Raw genomic sequence first — 14,165 nt, forward strand, 5'->3', positions numbered from 1 at the left:
TTTGTCTTATTATGATTACATTTTAACACGGACTTTCTGCGTGAAAGGAATCTTCTCATCTGGCGTCAGTCTTGTTGACTTGTATGATCTATGTATCATCAATACCATCGATTTTTCCAAAGTTCATCCAAAACGTTCAATACCGCCACATCAGAATTTTACATAAAAAGACGATGGTGGGCAAAGCAATCAGCAAAATGTCACGGTAATTGAGGCCGGCTGATATTATTGTCCCTTAACGAAGTTCTGACTGTTTTATAAACAGGGTTTGGGGCAGGACACATAATTCACCAGAGAGCCTGTTAACATTACCAAGGACAGGAAGACGTTGAATTAATCAGCGAGGCGCAGTTGTGCCACATTCAGCCTCACGTGGAATTTCAATGTTCAGTTGAGTGGCCGTGGCCAAAAGAATACCTGGGCGCTCACTCACCCCCCACGTCATCAGATAAGGCCGCAAAACCGTGTCAGAAAACAAACACTGTCCTACTAATTTGTGTGAAATGCTCAAGTATGAATGAACAAATTTGGAAACAGAGCAACCAGGAAGAAGCAATGAGGGAAGCTGACAGATCATTTGGAATGACTCAAGTATTGATGGACAAAATTGAATTAACTTCATATGATTCAGATATTTTTAGGCCAGCAGAGAAGGCATTTAGGCCCTTATGGCCCACTACTGATCCAAGTATAGCTATAATTTTCATTTACACTTACAGCTTGTGTTAAAAATATTATTGTTCTCTGGGTTCTAACATAGACACACAAATACTATTTATTAAGGGCAACATGGCAGCTGGGTGGTTAGCTCGAAGGTTCAAATCCAGCTACTGCAGCGACCACGTGCAGAGTTTGCATGTTCTCCCCGTGCCTGCAGGCTCCCCGGTTTCTTCCCACATTTAAAAAAAATGCATGTTGGTTTAATTGGCCGGTCCTAATTGTCCCTAGGCGTGAATGAGTGTGTGAATGGTTGTATGTCTCCAAGGGCCCCTTCCCACTGCCCAAAGATAGCTAGGACGGGCTCCAGCGCCCCCGCGAACCTAGTGATAATAAGCGGCACAGAAAATGGATGGATTGATGAAAGGACTATTCATTAGCAAGGGCATTTCGCTGTCAGCCTTAAGCTATGCCCACTTCCCTTGGGCAAATTCTTTAAAGGGACAAGTGATGTGTCATCCGTGAACGTAATGGATCTATGAGCTGGCCCCTTGAAGTGAACAAGACGCTTGAAGGTAAACATGATTGGCCAATATGATGTTTTTTTTCAGGCATTCTGTTTTGTTGTATGACTCCAAATATCTTGAGTACCGTAAATTCCGTACAATAAGCCGCTACTTTTTTCCCAAACTTTCAATCCTGCGGCTTATTCAATGATGCGGCCAATTTATGTAATTTTTCTAACGGCAACCAGCGGCGCTCGAGTACAAAAGGTAAGATTTAGACTGCAACTTCTTCGCTTGTGCACAAATTAAATTCGCGTAGACTTATCCTCATCATTCAAATTGCAAAAAGAAAGAAACAGAGCTACCGCATGCAATTTTTACTTTGCGAGAGTGACGTTAGCGTATTTTTGATAAAAGGGAGAGTGTGGGACGACGTCTATATGACAAATTCTCTTTCCTTTCCTGAAGGAAGACAACTATGATGACGTCAGGTATAAGGAGGAAAATGAGGACGGTTTGGGGTTTTGGGGTTTTTAAGGGTTATTTATCTATCTTCGTTATTCATTATTCATCATCCGTTATCGGTCAGTTCATAATACGCTACAAAGCCTAGGAGTCGGGACACTTACTCTCAGCCAAAAGGCCAAGCTAAGGTCCTAGCCCTAAAGCCTTGTTGCGATCATTTCTTATGCACCGTTCCCGGAGGTACTGCAAGACCGGGCCGATGCGTGGAGTGGACAGAGCAAGCTCTTATTCCATCTCCGGAATGCAAAAATCAAAGCTACTCCAAAAGGACAAGCTAAGGACTTAGCATGAAAGCCCACACATGACGACTCATATCCCATTGCATCAATCCCAGTGATTCTGCAATACCTTGCTCACTACAAGTGGGGTTTGGGGTTTTAACAGAGATGTGTACTGTGATGCGAGCATGTTCCTAGTAGTGTTTTGCTACCCTTCACAGGCACGGTTTGGGATGAAATAATATTATTATTAAAGCTTTGAAAACTCTCTCGGTTTACCATCTTTCTTTGTAAATATGCGTAACTGTCATGGAACAGAACAAGGACTCGGATCCAATAGCGTCAGTTAAAGGATTTATTGTGACAAGATTCGGGGGAGCAGGCTTGGGACGTCGAGCCTTGGCAGTGGAAAGCCTCTTGGGACGATATGGCAACTCCGTGGTGAAAACGCGTGGTGAAACGTAGCAGGTAAGTCGGTGGCCGGGACGGAAGAGTAGATCGAAAACTTTTAACAGACAAGGGTCAGGCAACGAGAATCAGACTTGGAATATACATGGGCTTGTGGTACCTTGAATGTTGGAGGTTCACTCAGGAAATGAGGAAGACACTCGAACGTCCATCTCTGGACGCTGACAGCTTATGTAGTAGACTTCCACCAATCAAGAGATCGCGTTCCAGCACACCAGCTGATTACCTCAGGTGACTCCGGTTAGGTAATCACGACAGAACCCCCCCCTCAAGGGACGGCTCCAGAAGTCCCCCAGGGAAAAATAAAAATAAATCCAAACACGTCACATGGCAACACCGGTAATCCAAGGGAAAAAAAATCACAGGCCAGTTACAAATAATTCCCCAAAACCCAAAATACATCACCAATAATCCAAAAATCGAGGGCCCAGAGGTCGTCCGATGAACCCTCAGAATTCTTCCGAGTGGATAGAGGCCCCTTCGTCCGCATCTGAAGGGGTGGTAGCGGGTGGGTCTGCCGGTGGAAGAGCAGCAGCGTCGGACCCCCGACGACGACCACGGCGTGGTGCTGGTTGGTCAGGATGCAGTTGATGGAATTCTGCCACAAGAGATCGGTCCAGGATCTGCCTGCTGGGAATCCATGATCTCTCCTCCGGACCATATCCCTCCCAATCGACCAAGTACTGGAAGCCCCGACCCCTGCGTCGGGAGCGGAGCAGGCGGCGCACTGTATAGATAGGCTCCCCGTCCAAGGAGCGTGGAGCTGGGGGAGGAGGTGGAATGGGTGCCAACGGACTCTGACTGACGGGCTTGATTCGGGAAACATGAAACGTGGGGTGCACTCTCATAGATCTTGGTAGACGGAGACGGACTGCTGAGGAGTTGATAATTTTTACTATAGGAAACGGGCCAAGATACCGAGGAGCCAGTCTCCTCGACTCAACCTTCAGTGGAAGATCAGCTGATGCGAGCCACACCTTCTGGCCCACCTGGTACTTCGGAGCAGGACTCCTCCGTCGGTTAGCCCCAACGGCATGAGTCTTGCTTGCCCGAAGGAGTGTGGCCCGAGCACGAGCCCAAGTTCGCCGACAGCGACGTGCATTCGCCGTAGCTGACGGGCAGTTTACTTCCTCTTCTTGACTAGGGAACATAGGGGGTTGGTACCCATACACACACTGGAAGGGGGACATTCCAGTGGATGAGCTAACCAAGGAATTGTGAGCATATTCCACCCATGCCAATTGCCGAGCCCAGGACAACGGTTCACTAGAGACCATGCAGCGAAGTGCCGTTTCCAAATCTTGGTTCACTCGTTCAGACTGACCATTGGATTGAGGGTGGAACCCTGATGAGAGGCTGACAGAGGCACCCAACAGACGACAGAACTCCTTCCAAAACGCGGATGAGAACTGGGGACCACGGTCAGAAACAATGTCCAGAGGGATGCCATGGAGGCGGAACACATGCTGCTGGACTATCAATGCAGTTTCCTTGGCGGAGGGGAGCTTCGGTAGTGCCACGAAATGGACCATCTTACTGAACCGGTCCACGATAGTTAGTACAGTCGTCATCCCCTCGGATACTGGCAACCCCGTCACAAAGTCCAAGGAGATGTGGGACCATGGGCGGCGGGGAACCGGAAGTGGATGTAACAGACCGGCCGGACGTTGGTGGGATGTTTTGTTCTGGGCGCACACTTGACAGGCGGAGACGTATTCCCTAACGTCCTTGGCCATGGTAGGCCACCAGAAGCGTCGGGACAAGAAACTGTGAGTCCGAGCCGACCCCGGATGGCAAGAAAAGTGAGAATTGTGCCCCCATTGGAGGACCTCGGACCGTAAGGGTTCGGAGACGAATAGTCGACCCTCGGGACAGGAGCTGGGACCCGCCTGATCGGGTATCGCCTCTCTGACTCGGGACTCGATATCCCAGGAGACTGCTGCCACCATACAGGAAGCTGGAAGGACCGTTGCGGGACCCTGAGGTGTGTCATTGGAACTCTGGAATTGTCGGGACAGCGCGTCGGGTTTCACATTCCGAGATCCGGGTCTGTAGGACAGAGTGAAGTTAAAGCGGGTGAAAAACAGGGCCCAACGTGACTGGCGAGGATTGAGCCGCTTGGCCGATCTAATATATTCTAAGTTCTTGTGGTCAGTCCAAACTATGAACGGCACCGTTACCCCCTCCAACCAATGCCGCCATTCCTCCAGGGCTAGCTTGACGGCCAACAACTCACGATCCCCCACGTCGTAGTTGCGTTCGGCCGGGGACAACCGCCGGGAAAAGAAGGCGCACGGGTGCATTTTCTGGTCCTTGTCCGACCGCTGGGACAGGACAGCACCCACTCCCACATCTGAGGCGTCCACCTCCACTACCAGTTGGCGTGCAGGGTCCGGTACCTGGAGTATGGGGGCCGTAGAGAAATGGGTTTTTAGACGGTTGAAAGCTGCATTAGCCTCGGAAGACCACCGAAATGGCTCTCTAGGACTGGTAAGAAGCGTGAGGGGAGCTGCCACCGAACTGTAGTTCCTGATGAACCTCCGGTAGAAATTGGCAAAACCAAGGAATTGTTGGAGTTTTTTCCGAGACTCAGGGACAGGCCAAGAGGTGACTGCTGATACCTTGGCAGGATCCATCTGAAGGGTCCCCTCCGCCACGATGTAGCCCAGGAACGAGACTGTCTTGGCGTGAAACTCGCACTTCTCTGCCTTAACAAATAAAGAGTTCTCTAGGAGACGACGGAGAACCAGCTGGACATGTTTTCGGTGTTCATCGAGGGACTTTGAGAAAATCAAGATATCGTCCAGATACACAAAAACAAAACGATTAAGCACATCTCGTAAAATGTCATTTACCAAAGATTGGAAAACAGCTGGAGCATTGGTTAATCCGAACGGCATTACCAGATACTCGTAGTGACCGTTGGGTGTGTTGAATGCCGTCTTCCATTCATCACCCTCCCGGATTCGGACTAAGTGGTAGGCGTTGCGCAGATCAAGTTTAGTGAAGACCGTGGCCCCCTGTAGAAGCTCAAATGCAGAGGCAAGCAGAGGCAAGGGATAGCGATTTTTAACCGTGATTTCATTAAGGCCCCGATAATCTATACAGGGCCGGAGTGACCCGTCCTTTTTTCCCACAAAGAAGAACCCCGCCCCAGCAGGAGAAGAGGAGGGTCGAATGATACCAGCCGCCAAGGCATCGGAAATGTACTCCTCCATGGCCTTCCTCTCGGGAATGGACAAGGAGTAGAGGCGGCCCCGAGGAGGAGCAGACCCCGGCAGGAGATCAATTGCGCAGTCATAAGGTCTATGAGGGGGCAAGGAAGAGGCCTTAGCTTTACTGAAGACCTCCCGTAGGTGGTGGTAACAGGCTGGGACCTTGGACAGATTGGGTGGAGCCCTCGTGGAAACAGGATGATTTGGGTAAGGAGCGGCTTGCAGACAGGTTTGGTGACAGTCCATGCCCCATTCAAGTATCGACCCAGTGCGCCAGTCGAAATGGGGGTTGTGTTGCACCAACCAAGGATGACCCAGGACAAGGGGTTGGTTAGGGGAGTGAAGTAAGTGAAATCGGATCTTCTCTCTGTGATTTCCAGACAACTGTAGTTCAATGGGTTCCGTTATTTGAGATACGGTGCCTAATAGGTGGCCATCCAAAGCCCGAGCTGATACCGGGTTAGGAAGGGTTTCAACAGGTATCCCCATCTTGTGTGCGAGTGACAAATCCAGGATATTTGTTTCGGCGCCAGAATCGATGAGGGCATGGAAGGGTTGAGATGTACCGGAAATAATGAGATTTGCCCGGAGAACAGGTCTATCAGTCTTGGGGGACGATAATAAAGCTGAGCTCAATCGGATGTCCCCTATATCCGACGAGCGTTTGCTTTTAACGGGCAATTGACCACCCTATGTCCCTGGCCGCCGCAGTAATAACATAGCCGTTCGGTACGCCTTCGCTGGCGTTCTTCGACGGAGAGAAAGGTGCGGTCCACCTCCATCATCTCATGAGGTGCGGTAGAATTGGTTGGGGGGTTCGGTATCTTACTAATGTCTTGACTTTGCCGGGTGATGGGTTGTCTGGGATCTTCTCTCTCTCTGCGTCTTGCCTGAACCCTACGGTCGATCCGGGCGGTCAGTTCGATAGCATTGTCAAGAGTTACCGGAGGAGCGTGGGAAACCAATTCGTCTTTGATATAACCGGACAAGCTATGGAGGTAGGCGTCGACCAGCGCCTCTTCGTTCCAGTGACTCTGGGCTGCTAGTGTGCGAAAGTCAATGGCATAGTCGGCAATGGAGCGTCTCCCCTGGCGAATGTTCAAGATTGAACGAGCAGCATCGACTGATGAGGCTCCAGAATCAAAAACTTTAATCATTTCCTGGCTAAGCAAATTAAAAGAGGTGCATGCTGTCGCCCCTCGTTCGTATTCTGCCGTTCCCCAAAGGCGGGCTCTGCCAGTCAGATGATTTATCACAAAAGCCACCTTCGCCTTTTCGTTCACAAAGGCTCGCGGTTGTAGATCAAAAATTAGTCGGCAATTTATAAGAAAGGGGCGGATCTGGGCGGGCTCTCCACTGAATCTCTCTGGCGAACCTACTCGTGGTTCAACACTGCCGACCTGATCAGAAAGGGGCGGAACTGGATCTCGTGCTCGTGTTGCCGGGGAAGCTTCGCACTGTTCAAAAAAATCTTGGTGACGTTGTACTTGCCGGACTAGTGTGGATACGTCGTGGACGATTTGTTGTATTGCGCCTTCGGTGTGTTGTAGGCGCTGTAGCGCGGATTCCTGTTCGGCATTTCCGCATCTCTCAGAGGTGGGACGAACTGTCGCTGGATCCATGCTTTGGTTCGAGTGTTCTGTCATGGAACAGAACAAGGACTCGGATCCAATAGCGTCAGTTAAAGGATTTATTGTGACAAGATTCGGGGGAGCAGGCTTGGGACGTCGAGCCTTGGCAGTGGAAAGCCTCTTGGGACGATATGGCAACGCCGTGGTGAAAACGCGTGGTGAAACGTAGCAGGTAAGTCGGTGGCCGGGACGGAAGAGTAGATCGAAAACTTTTAACAGACAAGGGTCAGGCAACGAGAATCAGACTTGGAATATACATGGGCTTGTGGTACCTTGAATGTTGGAGGTTCACTCAGGAAATGAGGAAGACACTCGAACGTCCATCTCTGGACGCTGACAGCTTATGTAGTAGACTTCCACCAATCAAGAGATCGCGTTCCAGCACACCAGCTGATTACCTCAGGTGACTCCGGTTAGGTAATCACGACACGTAACCATGTATAATATGTATTTGCAACTGTATATTTTTGTAATGTATTTATTTTAGAAACTTACTCTGATATGTTTTGAACGAGCAAATGAGAAAGAAGGGGCGGGGCAAACGCGGGCGGGAAGTGGAGTAAAGGTGAGACGTGTTTGTGGACGTGGCCGACAATAGTGGATATATATTTTTCCCGCCCTTACCTTTGGAAGTATACACTTTTTTCCTTGGATTACTTTTAACGGGCACTTGGACTCTGCAGGTCTGCATTAAATCTTAAGTACCGGTAACATTTTCCGTTCATTTTGCTGACTGTTTTATGGACTGTGTCGGGTTGATTTTTGCAATGCCAGGACCTTAACTTGGCCTTTTGCAAGGCTTTGATGCTAGATCCTTAGCTTGGCCTTGTGTACTTTCTATGAAGTCACTATCTTTGATTTTTGCATTTCGGAGATGGAATATGAGCTTGCTCTGTCCATTCCACGCATCGGCCCGGTATAGCAGTACCTCCGGGAACGGTGCATACGCAATGATCGCAGCAAGGCTTTAGGGCTAGGACCTTAGCTTGGCCTTTTGGCTGAGAGTAAGTGTCCCGGCTCCTAGGCTTTGTAGCGTATTATGAACTGACCGATAACGGATAATGGATAATGAATAACGAAGATAGAACAATAACCCTTAAAAACCCCAAAACCCCTAATCTCACATTGTGCTTGCTGTTAAAAACGTCATATTGAAATATAATATTGTGAATGTGCTTAATTGCTGTTGAGATTGTCATGATTGTTTTCTGTTATTAATGTCAATAAATTTGTTCAAACCAAAAAAAACAAAATCTCGTGTTTGTATTGGGTATTTTCAATGTGGGCACATGTGGCTAATATACAAGTATGGCTTGTGTATGTACAAAATCGGTTTTCCTCCTGAAATGTGGTGGGTGCGGCTTATAATCAGGTGCGCTCTATAGTCCGGAATTCACGGTATCTAAAATGTTAACATTAATTTTTGTATTAGATAATTTATTTGATCCAGCTCCAGACTTCCTGTGTGGAGTTTGTATGTTCTCCCCGTGCTTGCGTGGGTTTCCTCCGGGCACTCCAGTTTCCTCCCACGTTCCAAAAACATGCATTTCAGGTGAATTGGCCGGTCCAAATTGTCCCTAGGTGTGAATGAGCGAATGAGTTGTCTGTCCCTGTGTGCCCTGCAATTGTTTGGCAACCAGTTCAGGGTGTCCCCTGCCCACTGCCCGGAGATGGCTGGGATGGGCTCCAGCACCCCCGCGACCCTAATGAGGATAAGCGGTATAGCTGATGAGATGAGATGAGATTTTGATTCATGTGTAAAAATATTACTCTTATTTCTTGTTTATTTTTCAAGATCCTGTGTTTCTTTGAGCCTTTATTATATGTAAGAAGTTTTAAAGTTTATTTTTGTATTCCATTGCTTATTTCGTGTAAACATTTTCAAATAACATTTTGTTGTGTCGTATGTATTTCAGGGACTCTGTGTTGTTTGAATTTCAATATCACGTTTTGCTCAAAGTAAGGCTCATGGCCTCCAAACCAACAGTAAATCATAACACCACATAGAACAATGTGGAGACTGAATAAAGACTAAATGAATTAATACATTGAGATGTCGAGTGAATAAAACAAGATCTAAACAAGTAGATAACTCAATTCAAATGAGTGGATAATGATAAGGTTCATTAATTACCACAAAATCCATCCATTATCTGCACCGCTTATCCTCAGTAGGGTCGTGGGGTGTGCTGGAGCTCATCTTAGCTCTCCTCTGGCAGGGGGCAGGGGTTAATTAATTAATTTGGAGGCTTTAAAGGACGCATATTCTGGAATTTTATATCCTTACACAAACAACTTTGACATTATACCATTACTGTAGCATCACCATGGCTGAATTTGTGATCCAGGACTTGTATCCCATTTCTAGCGAGCTAATGAAATGGTCAGTGACTGTATGATCACGTCCCTGCTGTGTGCTTCGCAGGGGTGCACAGCTATTCGGAGAAGGCACATCTGGACATCTACGGCCGTTGCTCCGCTGCTCTACGCTGCGGTGACAGCGGGCTGCCCTTTGAGGGCTACGGATATCCAGTGTAAATCCAGCCCAGTGGAGCTGTGAAAAAAAGCTAATAATATGTTATTGCAGTCCAGGTCCCCCCTGTCGCCTCTCCATCAGAGCCCCGCTGTCACTTTACACATGGACCACGGTGTGATAATGGACAATAATGCCGAGTATAGCTGAGAGTGAGAAGTCCAATCTGCCTCCCGAGTGGTAAAAGGGTTGAGAGAAAGTACAGTCCCTCCGCTGTGCGAGAAGGCCGTATGTCATCCTAACATGTTCCACTGGACATCGCCACCAATCAGTAAGGATGCGTTTCATTGTCGTCTTACTCAATAACTCACAAAGTTTTCCTGTGAGCTGTGTGGGGTTTTCCCAATCCAAAAACTCATAATTACCCTTTGCAGCCCTACAGAAACTCATTATTGGGCTTTGTTTTTGTTATTGTTACAGTTTTCCATATGGCCGTGACTCTGAAAACCACTGGACATTTTCATCATGTGTTTATTCATATTTAATGTGGATGCATTTTCTCGCTGCATAAAAATAAAAATAAAAAACATGGTCATTAACTGGGACTTTGCGAGGGCGTAAACACAAAGATTTGTTGTAATGAATTTTAAGTTTCTCAAAGAGAATTTCAAATGCGTTGTAAGCCGTGACTGCAGGCGCTACCACTGGGAAGTCAAAACATAATAAAAATAACTTTCAAAGCATGAATAAAAACTGTTTGTAAACATAAACATGGTAAATAGGCTTACCGGTGGCCATGAATTGTTTTTGCGTTTGAAAAAAAGCAAAAATGAATTAGTTTTAAGTGGACATGACCGGCAAAATCCTCTTTTACAAGAATTTGCTGGGCGGCCTTTATTTCAATCATTAATCCTTTGAAGTGATATCAGCCTGTGAACATAGTAATCTTCACTTTAGCAGGCTAAATTGCAGGATCTACATGGTTGTTGTTGTTGCACTGACTAATGCTATTTTACAATTGTTTTACAGAGCCAAGTAGAAGCATTTAACATTGTTTGGCCAAAGGGCAACTGCAGCAAGATGACGACTGTTTAGTGCACTGAATATCCATTTCCAAAGTGATTGTCATTAGAATTCCCTCATATTTTGCCTCAAGCCGTTTATTGCATTTTTTCCCAGTTGAGGTAGGTTTACTTAGATGACGTTGAAGTAGGGCAGCATTGTAACAACATAGTAAAAACATGATTCTTTATTTTTTCCTAATTGTTTTTATAAATGCATATTAAACTGGGTGCTATTTTGCGCTAATTAGTAAAAAAAAAGGTCTTGGGGTTTTGGTACTTGGGTGTCCCCTTTAGGTACTTGTGTTGTGATGTCGCTGCTGTTGGTGGAATGGAATGCGAGGTTTTGCATAGAGTGAATTAAGGAAGCAAGGTTTTGGGTGCTTTGAGGAGAGTGATGAGCAACAAGAGTATGAGTATGGATGTTAAGAGGGGACTGTACAGTATAAGATTGTGATAGTGCCGACTGTGTTGTATGGTGCAGAGACTTGGAGCCTGAACACAGATTTGAGAAGGAAATTAAATGTTTTTGAGATGACGTGTTTGAAGAATATGTTTGGAGTGCCAAGATTGGATAGATTGAGAAATGAAATTGTGAGAAACAGAACTGGAGTAGTAGTGGAACCGAGCAAGCGAGTGGATAAGAGGATACGAGCAAGAGTTGGTTTGGACACATGGAGATGATGGATGAGGAGCGAATGTTGAAGAGGATCTACAGGGCAGAATTAAATGTAAGGAGACCAAGAGGAAGACCGTGATTGACGTGGATGGATGGTGTTATGAGTGCACTGCAGGAAAGAGGTCTAAATATAGAGGAAGCTAGAGCTCTTGTTGGTGATAAGATTGAGTCGAAAGGTGCTGTAAAAGGATAGTGAGATGTTTTAGACTGGGCATGGCACCAGTATGATGCGGCAGGTGAAAGCTGTCGGGCCTGTGTGTCACCCTGACCCGAGTGACATGGCCGCTTTCTTATGTCCCGTTTCATCTGGAGGGACAAAAGCATTACCAACCTACCTGCGGTGTTCCGCAGGGTTCAGTGCTTGGCCCCCTTCTTTTCAACATTTACATGCTTCCATTAGGTGACATTATTCGCAAGTACAATATCAGCTTCCACTGCTACGCAGACGACACTCAACTCTATCTTCCGTTGGAGGAATCTTCCACACTAAACTGTGGAAATTTGGAGGCCTGCCTCACTGAGATAAAAGAGTGGATGTCACTAAATTTCTTGCGTCTTAACTCTGAAAAGACCGAAATGTTAGTCATTGGTCCATCTAAATGCCGTGACTTATTCTCAAAAACTGCTGTGAACATTGACAAATGTCACATCACACAGAGTGACTCAGTTAAAAATTTAGGTGTCATATTTGACCCTGATCTAACCTTTGAGATGCATGTAAAGAAAATTACTAGAACCGCTTTCTTCCATCTTCGTAACATTGCCAAAATCCGTTCAATACTGTCTCAGTCTGATGCGGAAACTATAATTCATGCATTTGTTACCTCCCGTCTCGATTACTGTAATGCACTACTCTCCGGTCTCCCGAAGTCCAGAATCAAGTCTCTTCAGTTAGTACAAAATGCCGCAGCGAGGCTTTTAACTAGGACAAAAAAGTACGATCACATAACACCGATTTTGGCTAACTTGCACTGGCTCCCAGTTAGCCAAAGATGTGACTTCAAGGTTCTCTTAGTATTGTACAAAATCATACATGGACTTGCTCCCTCTTATCTTTCAGATCTGATCTGCCCCTATGTCCCGGTCCGAAGCCTACGATCTGAGAGTGCCGGTCTTCTGGTGATCCCGAGAGCAAAGAAGTGTTCTGCTGGTTCGAGAGCGTTCTCCATCCGGGCACCGGTGCTGTGGAATGCTCTTCCCCCTGAGATCCGATCTGCAACCTCAGTGGAAATGTTTAAATCTAAACTTAAAACTCACTTCTACTCCATTGCATATGAATAATAACCTACTCTTCTTGTCGGCTGAAAAATAGTCTGTGTAACATAGTGTACTAATCTGTGAAGCCCTTAGAGACTTATTGTGATTAAGGGCTATACAAATAAAAATGACTTGACTTGACTTGACTATATGCCAAGGTGCGTAAATTATTTGGGTGCTTGGGCATTTGGGTTGGCCATGGTCCGAAAATGTTTGTGTGTGTTTTTTTGCTACTTTTTCCCTTTTTTATTTTGTTTTTGTGTGTGTTTGTCTTGCTATCTCATGGATAGATAGATTGATAGTAAAAAAAGTAGTTGAAAATGGTTTGAAACCCCTGCACTAAATGTTACTCACTATTCTATTAAATAATATCACACAGTTGTAAATGTTACGCTTTGATTTTAATATTTCTGCAGTAAAAGATGGAATAGTAATCCACAAGCAAGATGAGATGAGGATAGCGTTATTAGTTAGTTTAGTGGCGTTCGATAGATGAGTATATTGCATGAGAGCATTTGGCCTCAGCAGGTGCAGCATTTACAAGAATTTCCAGCCCTCACTCAAGCGTTTTTAAATTCATCAGCCCGGGGTAAATTGCAGTCCCCTTGTAATTATTGCAATGTTGAGAGGGCGCAGGGGCCATTTTATTTTCCGTCCGATGATTGAATTTCTGCCCTTCTTCTCCAGAAAGTTGCTTTTTGGTACGCGGCTCTGGCCTTTGTGCTTCTTCTGAGCCTCGTGGGTCCAATCCCCATTATTTACTTGACTGCGACCCCGTATCGTGGCCCCCGGAGTCTCTCATTCTCCAGAAGTCTACTTTTAAATTACCCGCCTAATGGCAACCCGCATTTTACAGCCAGCAATAATGAACGCTCCAATTATGCTGAAGGTGACGGAGGTGATTTGGATATGGGATACAGGGAGATCGGATCCCCCGCACTCCATATCGCTATCTCGCCGCTCTTCTAGCATTCCTGCAGACCAGCGGTCAGCACTTTTGAGTTGTGAGGAAACTAAACCTCCACTTGTGGTAATGCGCCCACTCGATGGTGACTGCAGAATTAAGTGCTCGGAATAAATGAATCCATTCTGGCAGAAATGTGTCAAATGACCTTTCTGCTGCTCATTACACATGGCACACGTTACACCGCAGAAACGCTTTTGTTGTGGGGCCTCCTTTATTTTTCTCTTCTTTTTCTCCCCCCTGTGTCAAATGGGTGTGGTAACTAATTTAATTTCTATGTGTAAGGTAAGGTGGATTCCCCCCCCTTAAAGGGACACTGTGTAACATTTGACCACTAGACGTCACTGTATTGTGTAGCAAAATCGAAAGATGGGCTGCACAGCACAAGGAAGAGTACAAACTAAAGGGTTCATACACCTTTTACATTGCTAAATTCAAGCACTTTTAAAGACTTTCAAAGCCAATTTTCGAATTTTTCCAGTACCATTATAAAAATACATTTCTGTGTAAA

The 14,165-nt window shown here is 46.3% G+C and overlaps 2 pseudogenes; one reads left to right on the plus strand and one right to left on the minus strand.

The window, feature by feature from the left end:
• Positions 1–1,846: 1,846 nt before the first annotated feature.
• Positions 1,847–1,970, minus strand: LOC148367453 (U2 spliceosomal RNA; annotated as a pseudogene).
• Positions 1,971–7,998: 6,028 nt separating this feature from the next.
• Positions 7,999–8,170, plus strand: LOC148367454 (U2 spliceosomal RNA; annotated as a pseudogene).
• Positions 8,171–14,165: the final 5,995 nt, after the last annotated feature.

The sequence above is a fragment of the Urocampus carinirostris genome, chromosome 4 (assembly GCF_059441175.1).
Source record: "Urocampus carinirostris isolate Australia breed hairy pipefish chromosome 4, RoL_Ucar_1.0, whole genome shotgun sequence".
Taxonomy (NCBI): Eukaryota; Metazoa; Chordata; class Actinopteri; order Syngnathiformes; family Syngnathidae; genus Urocampus; species Urocampus carinirostris.